This window comes from Epinephelus lanceolatus, chromosome 20 (assembly GCF_041903045.1).
Source record: "Epinephelus lanceolatus isolate andai-2023 chromosome 20, ASM4190304v1, whole genome shotgun sequence".
Lineage (NCBI taxonomy): Eukaryota > Metazoa > Chordata > Actinopteri > Perciformes > Serranidae > Epinephelus > Epinephelus lanceolatus.
In genome coordinates, this window is record NC_135753.1 from 32527295 (window position 1) to 32539707 (window position 12413).

General features: G+C 42.7%; 3 non-coding genes across 3 annotated transcripts; all 3 read left to right on the top strand.

Annotated features, from left to right (window-relative positions):
* The first annotated feature begins 2577 nt into the window (after window positions 1-2577).
* trnaa-ugc (transfer RNA alanine (anticodon UGC)) lies at window positions 2578-2649 on the top strand. The gene has a single exon. It is a non-coding gene; the product is annotated as a tRNA-Ala (tRNA).
* A 204-nt stretch (window positions 2650-2853) lies between these two features.
* On the top strand, window positions 2854-2935 carry trnas-aga (transfer RNA serine (anticodon AGA)). The gene has a single exon. It is a non-coding gene; the product is annotated as a tRNA-Ser (tRNA).
* A 1739-nt stretch (window positions 2936-4674) lies between these two features.
* trnag-ucc (transfer RNA glycine (anticodon UCC)) lies at window positions 4675-4746 on the top strand. Its single transcript has one exon. It is a non-coding gene; the product is annotated as a tRNA-Gly (tRNA).
* The last annotated feature ends 7667 nt before the right edge of the window (window positions 4747-12413 follow it).

Sequence of the window (12413 nt, forward strand, 5' to 3'; positions counted from 1 at the left end):
TGTCGTGGTATTTTTTATTTTTATTTTTTATCCATCTGCAAGAACTACGTCATCCACGATCAAACATTAACAAGTGGACATTCTCTCCTCACTCTACTTGTTCGTTTTGCTACCTGAATAGTTTCCCTGCTGTTAAAATGATGCTTCCCGTAGCACCCTCTCCGTGGTTGGTTCAGATTTAGGTAGAGGGAAGCCTATGGGAAACAGTCCTCGACACAAAAACTGTCTCACAATCTGTAGCAATATTTTCAGCGTCTGCTCTGTTTTCTCCACGAGCCGCGAGCAAATCTGGGAAGAAATCACACTGATAATCTATAATGAATAAAATACAGGATATGTTACACAAAATATAAATAATCAGATTCTGATAAATGATAAAGTACGCATCCCGTGCTTGCCAACCCTTTTGATTTTCAGTGTTTCAATTCCCCCAATTTTTACCCCCCACATGATGAAATCACATCCATCCATTATATTTATCAAAAATAGTGTCACTACTGTTATGATTGTTTTTTTTAAATTACGTGGGCCTACGTATTCCACATTTTTGTCAGTTGTGTCTAAACACAGAGTGTGAGAGACGAGCAGACACACCCACACACACAAGCAGACAGACAGAGATGTTAAACATTAGCTCTCCATGTGACTACAAAAGACCATAATGATGAAATGTATGTAATTAACAGAAAATCTAAATATTGTGTTAAAGGTCACATTTATTACTTGTTTGTCACCAGTAGCACCATTTTTGTGCTGACAGATATTGGTGGCTCTTTTCACCTGCCACCACAAGTATGCTTCAGACCTGTGGGGAACAGAGGATTTTGTTCGTTGTTTCTCAGGGGCTGTCCACATGCCGCGTTTTTTGCGCCCTCATATTTATTGTTTTCGATGTAGATGTGCAGCAGGTGCACTCAAACACCAGAGAGACACCACTGCAGCATGCATGCATTCCTGAGTGCCTATTTTTCAGGGTGTGATAGTTGTGCCCTGAGATAAACCAAGTTCAACTTTTATCATCATATGACGTGACGAGGAACAACCAATCCCATCCGGCAGATATCTTTCCCTTCTTCCGTAAATATCAGTCTGAATATGAAGAAGTAGTTGATCATTTTAGTGCAGAGCTGCCAGAGCTTTAAATCTGTTTTAGCCCCGAAATGCATCCGAAAGAAGATCATCTCTGCACTTAAGATTTAATGTAAGTAGGCTACAATATGATGCTGGTTATCGTCGCTTACCAACCTCAGATGCAACCTGCCTCCACGCCCTTGAAAGTTTGCACAGAGTAGGCACAAGAGTCACAGCGGTCAAGCGGAGTTACAGTGATCAATGTATGTATTGAGATGTGAGTCATACAGTCTGTCATGTGCTGCTGTTCCCTATCTGAAGTCTTTGTCACACACATGCACTGTCAAAACCTTGTCAGAAACCTGGTAACATGAATACCAGACTGGAAACCAATGATGTTACAGAAATGAGGTTTCTGCAGAAAGCCCACAGTAACCTGGTTACTCAGGAATGACCAAGCTCCGTCAGTGAGTCCAGACATGTGGCCTCAGACAGGTAGAAAGCAGCTTTCACACATGTGTCTGTGACCTGCTGACATCTCAGCATGTTGCTCAACTCCCCTGACTTAGTTTGAGTGCAATGTTTCAATATTTGCCTGCCCCACAAGGCAGCCTATAACTCTGGTTTCGGAGCTGTGAGTGAAATCGAGCACTCCAGATCCTATCTATTTGATTTCTCACAGTCCTAATATAACCTCTTCCACATGAGGCTTTTTATTACCGCTCAGGGAGACAAGCTTTATTTGCAAGCTGTTTGCTGTAGCAAATCGTTATTGCTCCATGGCATTTCAATTGAATAAGATATCAAGTTATTGTGTCATTCACTGGGCCCCAGACGTGACTCCAATAGGAAAATAAGATATTGAAATAGGGATTTTAATAAAGGGAGGTGAAGATATGATTCTACCTGAAGAGGGTAGGAAATATACAACAATAGTGTGAGAAGAATAGTATTCCCAAACTGATAGCTGTTAATCTTAAGCACTCCAAACACCCACATGCAGCGATAGAGATTTTGCTGAGAGCTCACACACAAGCACGTTCACAACTCTAGTTTCACAGTGCAGGGAGATATTTGCATCATGCTGTGATCTGTGATTACTTCCATGTACTGCAGTTCAAATTTAAGGTATTTGTGCATTGTATAAAGTTTCAGCACACACAGTTCACACACAGAAAAAGCTTTTCTCTCATACATATTGAGATAGAAAACGACAGCAGGTATCCTGTGTCTCTTGCATCACCACACATTTGTTCCTTAGAAAGACAGAAAACTTGTTGCAAGTCTTCTTACAGGTTTGATTGAGGTGACAGAAACGAGGTGATACAACTGAGCGATAAGTTGGTATTTACGAAATGTTTTTAGAGCATTTTGTATATGTAAGAATAGAAAATGTATGCTACATGGATAATGTGCAGAGAGAATTTTAGTCAGGTTAGCTATGTCATTCAGGCACCTTGGAAATACGTAGAAAAGTAAACATATTGGTTGTTTGTTATGTACACAGGGGATGTAGCTCAGTGGTAGAGCGCATGCTTTGCATGTATGAGGCCCCGGGTTCAATCCCCGGCATCTCCAATATGTTTTATGGCTTTCCAGGAAAGTTATCAATCCTGTAAATAGATAATCCCCCAGGGCAAGGTGTCTGTAAAAACACCTGTTAGGATCACTTGCTCTCGTCAGCCGTTGGAAAGCTTTGACGTGCACTCAGTCACAGCTTTGTTTTCATCAGCTGTTGACGTTGTGAGAATATGCTGAAGTGGGTCAACCATCATGTCATGGGTTGTCGTGGCCGAGTGGTTAAGGCGATGGACTAGAAATCCATTGGGGTCTCCCCGCGCAGGTTCGAATCCTGCCGACAACGAGAGATGCTTTTGAACAGTAGGCGCTCGGAACTGATCCAATTGTAGACAACTACCCTGAAGAAGACATTTAAGATGACTCTTAGGGGGCTTTCATACCTGCCCCGTTTGGTTTGGTTCAGTCAAACTCAACTTCATTTGCCCCCTCAGTGCGGTTTGTTCGGGCAGGATCACACTCAGGTGTGCACCAAAACAACCGGACCGAGACCTTCTTGAAGAGGTGGTCACGGTCCCGCTACAAACAAACTCTGGTGCGGTTGGTTTGTGGTGAAAACATGTTCCGACCTGGATGTGAACTAACTGCAGTCACATGACACATTGTTTGGGTTAAACATGAGCATGTTACAGTCCTGGAGGATTATTAATGTGCACCTCCTCCTGTACTGCCTTAATATGCACATTCAGCACATCCAATGCATCAAAACATTGTTTTCTAGTTGGAGCCGCGCCTCGTTTTCAAACTGTATGGTTTGACTAAAATGAACAATGACAGCAATATAGTCCACGATGAGCAGCGCTAAAATCAACCTGCGTAGTTGTCCCTCCATTGTGACATTAGAAAGTGTCACATTTATCTTGCAAGTGTACTCTTCTTCAATGTTTTAGTTGAACCCAATGTTTGAAACTATGTTTGGTCAGCATTTTGTCAACAAGTGCCATTAAATGTTTTTACATTCTGTCCTTACTTTAACTGTCTACATAGTAGTTTTCATTGTTCCGCCAGAATTGCCTCTCATGAAGAAGTGCAGGTGACACGTTGCATGTTATAATAGTTATATTGGTAATTTAATGAATGTTTTGTAGGTGTGGGTGTGGTTTAGGCAGGTGGTAGGAGGCAGGGTCAGCACTGACATCACACTTAGGGGTTGGTGACATTGACTCATTAGCCTCCATTGGTCACACCTGGGGAGAGACCTGGAGACACCTTTTAGCTTAACGGGCATGCCAAAAGGAGGATGCTGGAGGCAAGACATTCTGAGGACAAAAAGAGACTGAGAAAGAGTTTGACATGCCACTATGAATGATCCATGTAAATACACATTTACTCTGAACAGCCATGATGAACGGCACCCTAGGGTATCCAGCGGAGTCACCCGGTCCGAGCACGCTGGTCGTGAGGAGCGGTGGCCTGGCGGTGAGTCAACCACGCACATCCAACCAGGGAAGTCCAGGTACATTTCTCACGTCTAATGCAACACCTTGGAGAGGCACTAAGTTAGGCTTAGTTTCACAAGCCAGGATTAACAGCTCCAGCTCCTCAATAAGGTGACCATCTCCTTAAACTGTGCCTTGATGTTTGGGGGGCAGCATTATGGCATTATGAAAAAGGCCTATTATTATTATTATTGTAATTAATGCAGGTTTTGCAGGAGACCTCGGGGCCGCCCCAGAACACGCTGGAGGGACTACATCACCCAGCTGGCCTGGGAATGCCTCGGGGTTCCCGCGGAAGAGCTGACGGAAGTGGCTGGGGAGAGGACTGTCTGGGCTTCTTTGCTGAGGCTGCTGCCCCCGCGACCCAGACCTGGATAAGCGGAGGATGATGAGTACGAGTACGAGTACAGGTTTTTACTTGTGTAGGTTAGAATCTCTTTAAGAAAAATGGGGTCTACCTGTATGCTCTACCTGTACCTATTGTATGAGATTGTTACACCTGTTGATCAAACTACACTCATCTCTCCTGCACCCTTTCAATTCAAAATGTTCATCTTGATGTGAGCAAATGTTTCTGCATTCAGTAGCGATGGTGGTATAGTGGTGAGCATAGCTGCCTTCCAAGCAGTTGACCTGGGTTCGATTCCCAGCCATCGCAAATGCTTTCCTTCTGTGGGTGAATATGATTGCTTTGTCTTGTTCAGGGTTTCTGTTGGTGTGTCGTATCGTGCCTTCTGGAAGATTCTAATATGTGTTTATTGGTCTTAAAAACAGTTGATAGGCAGGCTATACAGAGAGGGTAGAATGGAGCGTGAGGTGGTTTGGCGCAGCCGGACCGTTGTTATGAGGAAAGAGCTGAGCCTAAAGGCTATGTCCCAACCCTCACCTATGGTCATGAGCCCTGGGTAGTGACCAAAAGAATGAGGTCGTGGATACAAGCGGCCGAAATTAATTTCTTCCGAAGGGTGGCTGGGCTCAGCCTTAGAGATAGGGTGAGGAGCTTGGATATCTGGAGGGAGTTCGGAGTTGAGCCGCTGCTCGTTTGCGTCGAAAGGGGTCAGTTGAGGTAGTTCGGGCATCTGATCAGGATGCCTCCTGGGCGCCTCCCACTAGAGGTGTTCTGGGCACGTCCCACTGGTAGGAGGCCCTGGGGCAGACCCAGAACACACTGGAGGGATTATATATCTTGTCTGGTCTGGGAACGCCTTGGGGTCCTCCAGGAGGAGCTGGAAAGTGTTGTCCTGCCTGAACTAACAACGCTATGCTCAATTTCAGACCGTGACAGATTTTCCCAGTCAAAAAACAGTAATTTATAACAGAAACCTTGGTCTTGTTGCCAGCAATGTGACATGGTTTCAGTCTGAAAATGTTATCACAGCCATTTTCCACACTCTTTAGTGGTAGAGTGACACGCAGTTGACCAGTGATTCATTCTCAGCTGTCACAGTTGTGTTTTGTCTGTCCTGCTTTTGGATTAGACGTCAAAGATGTGTTCGTGTATCAGTCTGAATAACAGTTTTTACTGTCAACAGTTTGACTCCTTTGTCTCTCAGTCCTGTCAGTGTTTAACAATAGACTAATGTTCCCTCCACAAAACTGAACAGACTTGCCTCAAGGACATTAAGTGAGATACTAAGCTAAAATCTGAAGATGGAAAAAAGTCACGGTATGATGATTTTTGCCGTCTAACCTTATGTCAAACATTTCTTCTGGACTTCTGGTACAATACAAGATGTGGATAACAAATACAATATTTTTTCAGTTTTATTATTCCCCCTACACCACTACTGACACTGCTAAATATGTGTAAATCTGCTAATTCTGACAGCAGACCTTAAAGCTCTGCAGGTTGTAGTTCTTCCTTTTACTCTTGGGTGTCATAATGTGAATGAAATGTGCGCCCATACTGAGCAGAGCAATTTAGAACCCGTCTAAGAGTGTTTGGTTAATCCGACTCGTTGACATGATTTGGAAGTTGGACGGTTTGTGACTGAAACTCGGCAAAGTAAAATCACACTGTACAAAGCCTGAAGGCCTCAGAGCTTATCTTTGCACGCCTGCCTCCACTGCTGCTGTGGACGTTTTTTTTTTTTTTGTTTTTTTTTTGTTTTTTAACAAAAATGTGTCCAAACTGGTGTGTTTGCTGCTTAAATGTCTGGACACACACAGACACTTTTCCTTATCTGCCTCCTGTCAAAATTGTTGTGGGACACCCAGCACGACAACACACACAGCCTCACATCAGGCAGACAAACGGACAGACTCCTTTTCCATCCAACTGACAAACATGCACACACCTGCGCATACACACACACACAAATGCGCACACCTTATCACAGCAGTGGGTGGTGGTTTTGAAGCTGTGACAAACTGTCCAGCCAGCTGACGCTATCCATGGAGAGCTTCTCTGTTCTGTTGTTTGATGCTGTTTTAGTAATTAACTCAGACAAAAGCTCCAGCAGCTCCCGTCTGATGTGCACTCAACACACACAGAAACACATAGACACATGTTCCACATCTATCCTCACTGATAAACAGGGAGTCTGGGGACGTGCAGAATGTGTCGACGGCATGAACGACTTCATTCAGAAATAGTTTTGAAGTGAGCGTGTGGGAGTCTGTGGGAATGTCTGATTGTGGATGTGTTGAAGAATGTGAGGTTTTGATCATGCTGATGGTATCAAACACGCAACATTTGCTTCACATCCTCTTACTGATCCTGAAATGTAAGACTCGCACGGCAATAAGTGGAGTTTCGTGCAATGTAAATATGTCACCACATGATAAAAGCTGCTGTGAGGGAGAAAATCTCTGGAACTGTTGTTGGAGCTTTTTCACTGCAGACACTGACGGGACCATCTTGTTTCCAGGTGAGAACTCCAGCACAGCAGCTCCAGTTGAAGGCTTGTGAGAATCGCCACACCATTGCCTCTCACCATGGCTGTCCGGGAAAAGGCAAGAGATCTTCCCCTCTTCAGGAGTTTGGTTCCAGAACCAGAGGTAAGCCCAGCTATCTAGTTGGTACCGCTTCCCCTCCAACACCAGCTCCAGTTTGTTCCCTGTCATATAGGTGTCGTTCCACGTCCCTATAGAGCCAGTCTACGCGGGGTCAGCACTCCTGGGTCCCTGCCCCTGCCTGCCACCTGGCACACAATACACCCAGCCCTGATACCTATCCCCTCAGAGGGTGGACCGCTGGCCAGCTCCCCTCCCATGTCTGGCTCCAGAAGGGGACCCTGGTTTCCCTGTACCAGGCAAAGTACTTGAGCTCCTTTTTGTTTATTCTAAAGTCATGTTTGATCGTGACGGATTTGCGAGATTTCCGGGTTTGAGAGTTGAGGACTGTGGCTGTTCATGAATAGAATCTGTTAGTGTGTGGTGCGCTGTTTTGGTCAAATCATTGCCCTCCACATACTATAGGACAAAACTGTTCAGTGTTTCATTCCATGTTGTCATGTGTGAGGTCTTAACATCTGTTAAGATTTGAAAGATCATTTAATACGGGCCAGTCTTTAGAAAGAATGATCAATATTGAAACAACAGAGGCTGTTGTTGAGTTTGGGCCAAGTTCTAGCACATTCAGCGCCCCAGATGGCTTTTGCTTTTGATATGCTCTTACTCTGATAACATAAACTCCACTCCACCATACCCATCAGTGCTGGAGCATGTTTTGACCGTAATGATCACTCACTAATGAAGACATTAAGGTGAACTGCATCATCAGGACTGGAGGACTTTTCCTTTCTCTTTGATTTTTTGTGAATTTTAAAAAAAGATGGGTGAGGATTTTGGTGCCACCCCTCTGGATGGCGCCCTAGGTGGCCACCTGTCTTGCCTATATGAAATCAGCCACTGCCTACAGAAATATTTTTCAACTGACCCTCATATAAAACTGAGCGCCCCTTTGAAAAAATGCATTCATGGAAAATATTGACTAAATATGGACGGGTGGTGTTTAATTGAAATGAAGATGGTTCTTGCGGTTCAAAGTTCACGTCTGATCTTGGAAGTTGAGAAAAGCAAACCACAAGGTCGATTTAGTAGCCTGCCAAGGCTTTCAATGTCATCAAATGATCTCCATCAGCAGATACTTCAGCCAGTTGACAATATGTAGATGTTCAAATTTCCTTTCTTCCCTGAGTACTTTAAGAACTTCTCACCTCAGCTGTTTGTAAGGGTGTTTTAATGCTAAAAGTCTCAGAATTCTGGGCAGAAGCGGCAGGAAATTGCATTAGCAGTAACGTAATACAGCTGAAAGAGAGGCTGATATCAATAAGACAAAATTATAAAAACACAAAACAGTAACCCTTGATCACATGCAGGCATCTTTGTGCGTGAGAATGTGATCCAGTGTGGTACAGGCGGATTTCGTCACTAATAAAAACTACAAAATAGAGAGGAAAAAACAGAATGTAAATACACTGAATGGCTATTGCAAAGAAAATGCTGACCATGAATTGAATCATAAACAGGGTCTGATTTTAAAAAAAAAGCTCAAGCACTGTAACTGTAAGTCAACATGGCTGAGAACCAGCAGACTGAGCAAACTCTATCTGTTGATTAAGATCATGATCGACTGATGAAAAGCTACAAAATGGAAATTGTGGTGATGTTGTGTTGTCAATTAGATGTTCTTCTTTGAAGTTGCAACAACAATACACGCACACTAAATACAGATAGTTATTGGTGTCTCCTTTCTGCAGACAAACAACACCAATCACTGACAAAGTTAATTGTAATGGATCTTAACAGTATTTACAGTTGTCACCATGGAGCTCAGCAGCGACACACAAACTTGTACTTTTCAAACATCAAGCCAGAGCACTGCAGTGTATTTATTTAAGCCTGTTTCTCGTCTCGGGTCTTTGGTGAAACAGGAGAGCCGTGTTTTCATGTTTGGAGAGAGGGTTTCCTTGGCAAATAACTAACTACGCCTCTCATGTGGTGATAATACATTTGAGGAAGGTGAACCTCGATCCGTGCTGTTTGGTTTAGCTTTTACAGCATTTATTGTCCTCCTTTGGTTTGACATCTTGCCCTCTGTAGCTATCGGGGGATTTGAATGTTTATATTCAAAAGGTCAAAAGAAAAATTAGCAATGTCATCCTCACAATAAACATTACCTTTTGTGGGTACATCAACCGTGAAATCTTGTAACCAGCCTGAATGTGGGTAGCAGGAATGAAGCCTTTTAAATCCTGGATTAAACAAGCAATAAAGGATCCAAGTCGTTTGCAAGTTTCCACAAAAGTCTTATTGAATCATCCAATATCCGAGCTAAACCCCCAAAACCCACCTGGCGCTTTCAGCCGAGCTTCAAATTGCCCTCTCCAAAGAAAAACCTTCACCCACATTGAAAACCCAAATAGATTCCAAGCATTGCATTGTGTAGCCGCGCCAAGTAAAACATTCCACATGTATTGGTATCAGAGGAGAGTTGTGGGTTCAGCATGACAGACTGTCAAAGCCATTTTCAAAGCAGCATCATATCTAAGTGAGGTCATTTTGTTGAATCGCCCCTGAAGCGAATTTCCTAAAAGGCCCCTAATAACTTTATTACCATATATATCAAGGCCAGGCTTTGGTCTTGCTCAAATTTGTGGGAGACTTGGAAGCCATCTGTGACTGCTGTGCTGCTCTTCTGCTCTCTCCTCATTCGTCTGACCTACAGTCATTGCCGACTTCTGCTTCCTTTTTTCTCCCCTCTTTGTTTCCCTGCCTGTCTTCATTAAACTTGTCAAGTTCCTGCTGCAGCTATGCCAGCACTGTATTGTGCTCCGCTGTTCTCATCACCGTGCCCTTCAGTTGCCTGGAAACTGAGAATGACGAAGACATGTGAAGAGGCAGAGAACACCTTCTGACACAAAGTAAACATCGAACCTTGTTATATAAAGTATATGGAAAGTTTTTGAATGAAAGTGAGGTGCAATTAGGGTGAGCTGTGGGGTAGATCAACATTTCCTTCTCAGTATGCAGCATTGGTTTTCCTGTGTCCTCTGCAGTTAGGTCTGCCGCTGATATATGATTCCAGACCATAAAATGTTGGACAGTTAATATCCTTGATGTCTGAGGCAACCAAGGACACTTAAATTGTGACTTTTTTCAATGAAAATGAGGAGGCCCAACACACATCCCATCATAACAGCACTTTAAACAATAAGCCGCACCACATTACCAAAGTAACAAGTCTGTTGTCTGATGTGACAGTGCTGTAGTTAAGATTTTTTTTTTTAGATTTAGGCACAAAAACAACTTGGTAAGGTTAAAGGAAAGATCATTGTTTGAGTTAAGGTAATTGCCTAGTTAAGTTTAGGGTTTAAGGTTACCTCTGTTGTCATGGTTTCAGTAATAACTGAATTTAAGGCGAGGGAACGATTGGACAAAAGGACATAACTATAAGAATAACAATGACAGAGAACTACAGATGTGATTATACTGTTGCAAATATAATAATAACAACTTCAAAATTAAACTACATACATTGCAAAGTAACAGCAGAGCTCTCTGGGTTGATTTTCATCTCTGGCGAACTCTGGCTTTTGTTTTATCTCCAAGGCAACGGATATAAAAGCAAGAGGGTCAAAGTTCATTGCGTAATGGTATTAAAAAGTAGTATATCCTGATTGTGCAACAGTACGTACCTTTTAAGCACAGCTGCAGTACCTACTAAAAGTAAAAAGACAAAGTGTGTGATTCAGAAGGCACCCTAACACAGAGAAACCCCTAATTCCCCCATGATGTCACAGCTCTTGGTTTGTTCCATGGGATGGCCTTCTGCATAAAACCAGGCTCCGCCCACAGTCCCATCTTTTGGCCAACTCCAACCAGGAAGTGACTTCAGGTAACTCAAAGAGAAAGAGAAAGAGAAAGAGATCAATAACTTATAAAAGCAAATAGCAAAATGACAAAACAATGTAAACCTGCTTAGTATAGTGTCGTTGAATCGGACTTTGGTTTGCTTTCCACTTTTTCTACGATGTGAACACAGCTTTAGAGGAAGTGGTCTTTGTCCACTCGCAATCAAATTCTGTAATGTTTGTGGTCAGAACAACGAATGCTCAAGGACGTAATTGGATACTGTAGCACAGGGGTGTGCCATATCATATCGTTCATGATAATACCGGGATAGTTTTTGTTATCATATGAAAAATTCATATTGTGATACTCGCGATATTTTGACTTGTTGACTTTTGACGTCATACTGTTACCCATGGCAACAACAGGCATGGCGGAAAGCGAAATTGTCATTGATTCCGTGGTGGTTCCAAAAACAGGAGCAGCTTCAGTAGTGTGGAATAAACTGTGGCGTCCTGAATGTTTTATGAACAGCCCCGGACTTCTCAGACTCTTTTAGTGACTTAGCACTCAGAGGGAACTCATTCAGCGGCTCCTCTGGCAGCAGCACAGCGTCTCGCCCTCTCCTCTCTCGCCATGTGCACACAAACCTTTGGTAACGTAAACTACGTGACGCTCGCAGCTCAACAATAAACTCCATATATGTGAGTGTGTGATAGTTGTGGTATCATAACAGCCTGTCACAGGTTACAGCGTGATGATTAGAGGAGAAATGGCAGAGCATAAAGGTCCAGGTGGAAAAAAAACAATCATGAGGGATTTTACTAAAAGAAGGAAATCACCTGTTGATTTATATATATAGATCCCAGGGGACATTTTTTGTATTTGGGAGCTGTTTAAATGTGTAATTTGTGGTAGATTTTATTTTGTTGAACTATTAATATTGTAACAGGATCTGAATCTCACTCAGAGTTACTGTTGTTGTTCACAAACTGAAGAAATGAGATAATTTTTGTTTAGTTTTTACTGAATATTTGAAGCAAACTGTAAAACTATATCACTTATTTTGTTGCAATTCTGTGTTCTTAAATTATTATTATTATTATTATTTTACTAATTTTTCATATCGTCAAGAATACTGTTGGCACAAAAATACCCCTAAATATTGTGATATTATTTTAGGGCCATATCACCCACCTAGACCAAAAGTAAACGAACGTATGCAGACCTCCTTTTTTGCCATGTAGTATAACGTCTTCATGTACTGTCTCTGACTTATTCTAAACTGTGAAGGTAAATGTTCTTCGTTCTTGACAAGTTTTCTGCAGGCGGCCAGAGGAGACGTGGGCAAAGCTGAAATTTCCAATTTGGTTTCCTCGCAGTTATTATAAAGTTATTTCATGGTCCTGGCGAGTGAATTTTCAGGAGATGACAAAATGGTAGCAGAGGCAGATAATTGTGGATGATGGAGCCAGGAAGGAGCTGTAATTTTTTTCCCTGAACTAATATACAAGTAAATATAATAACAAC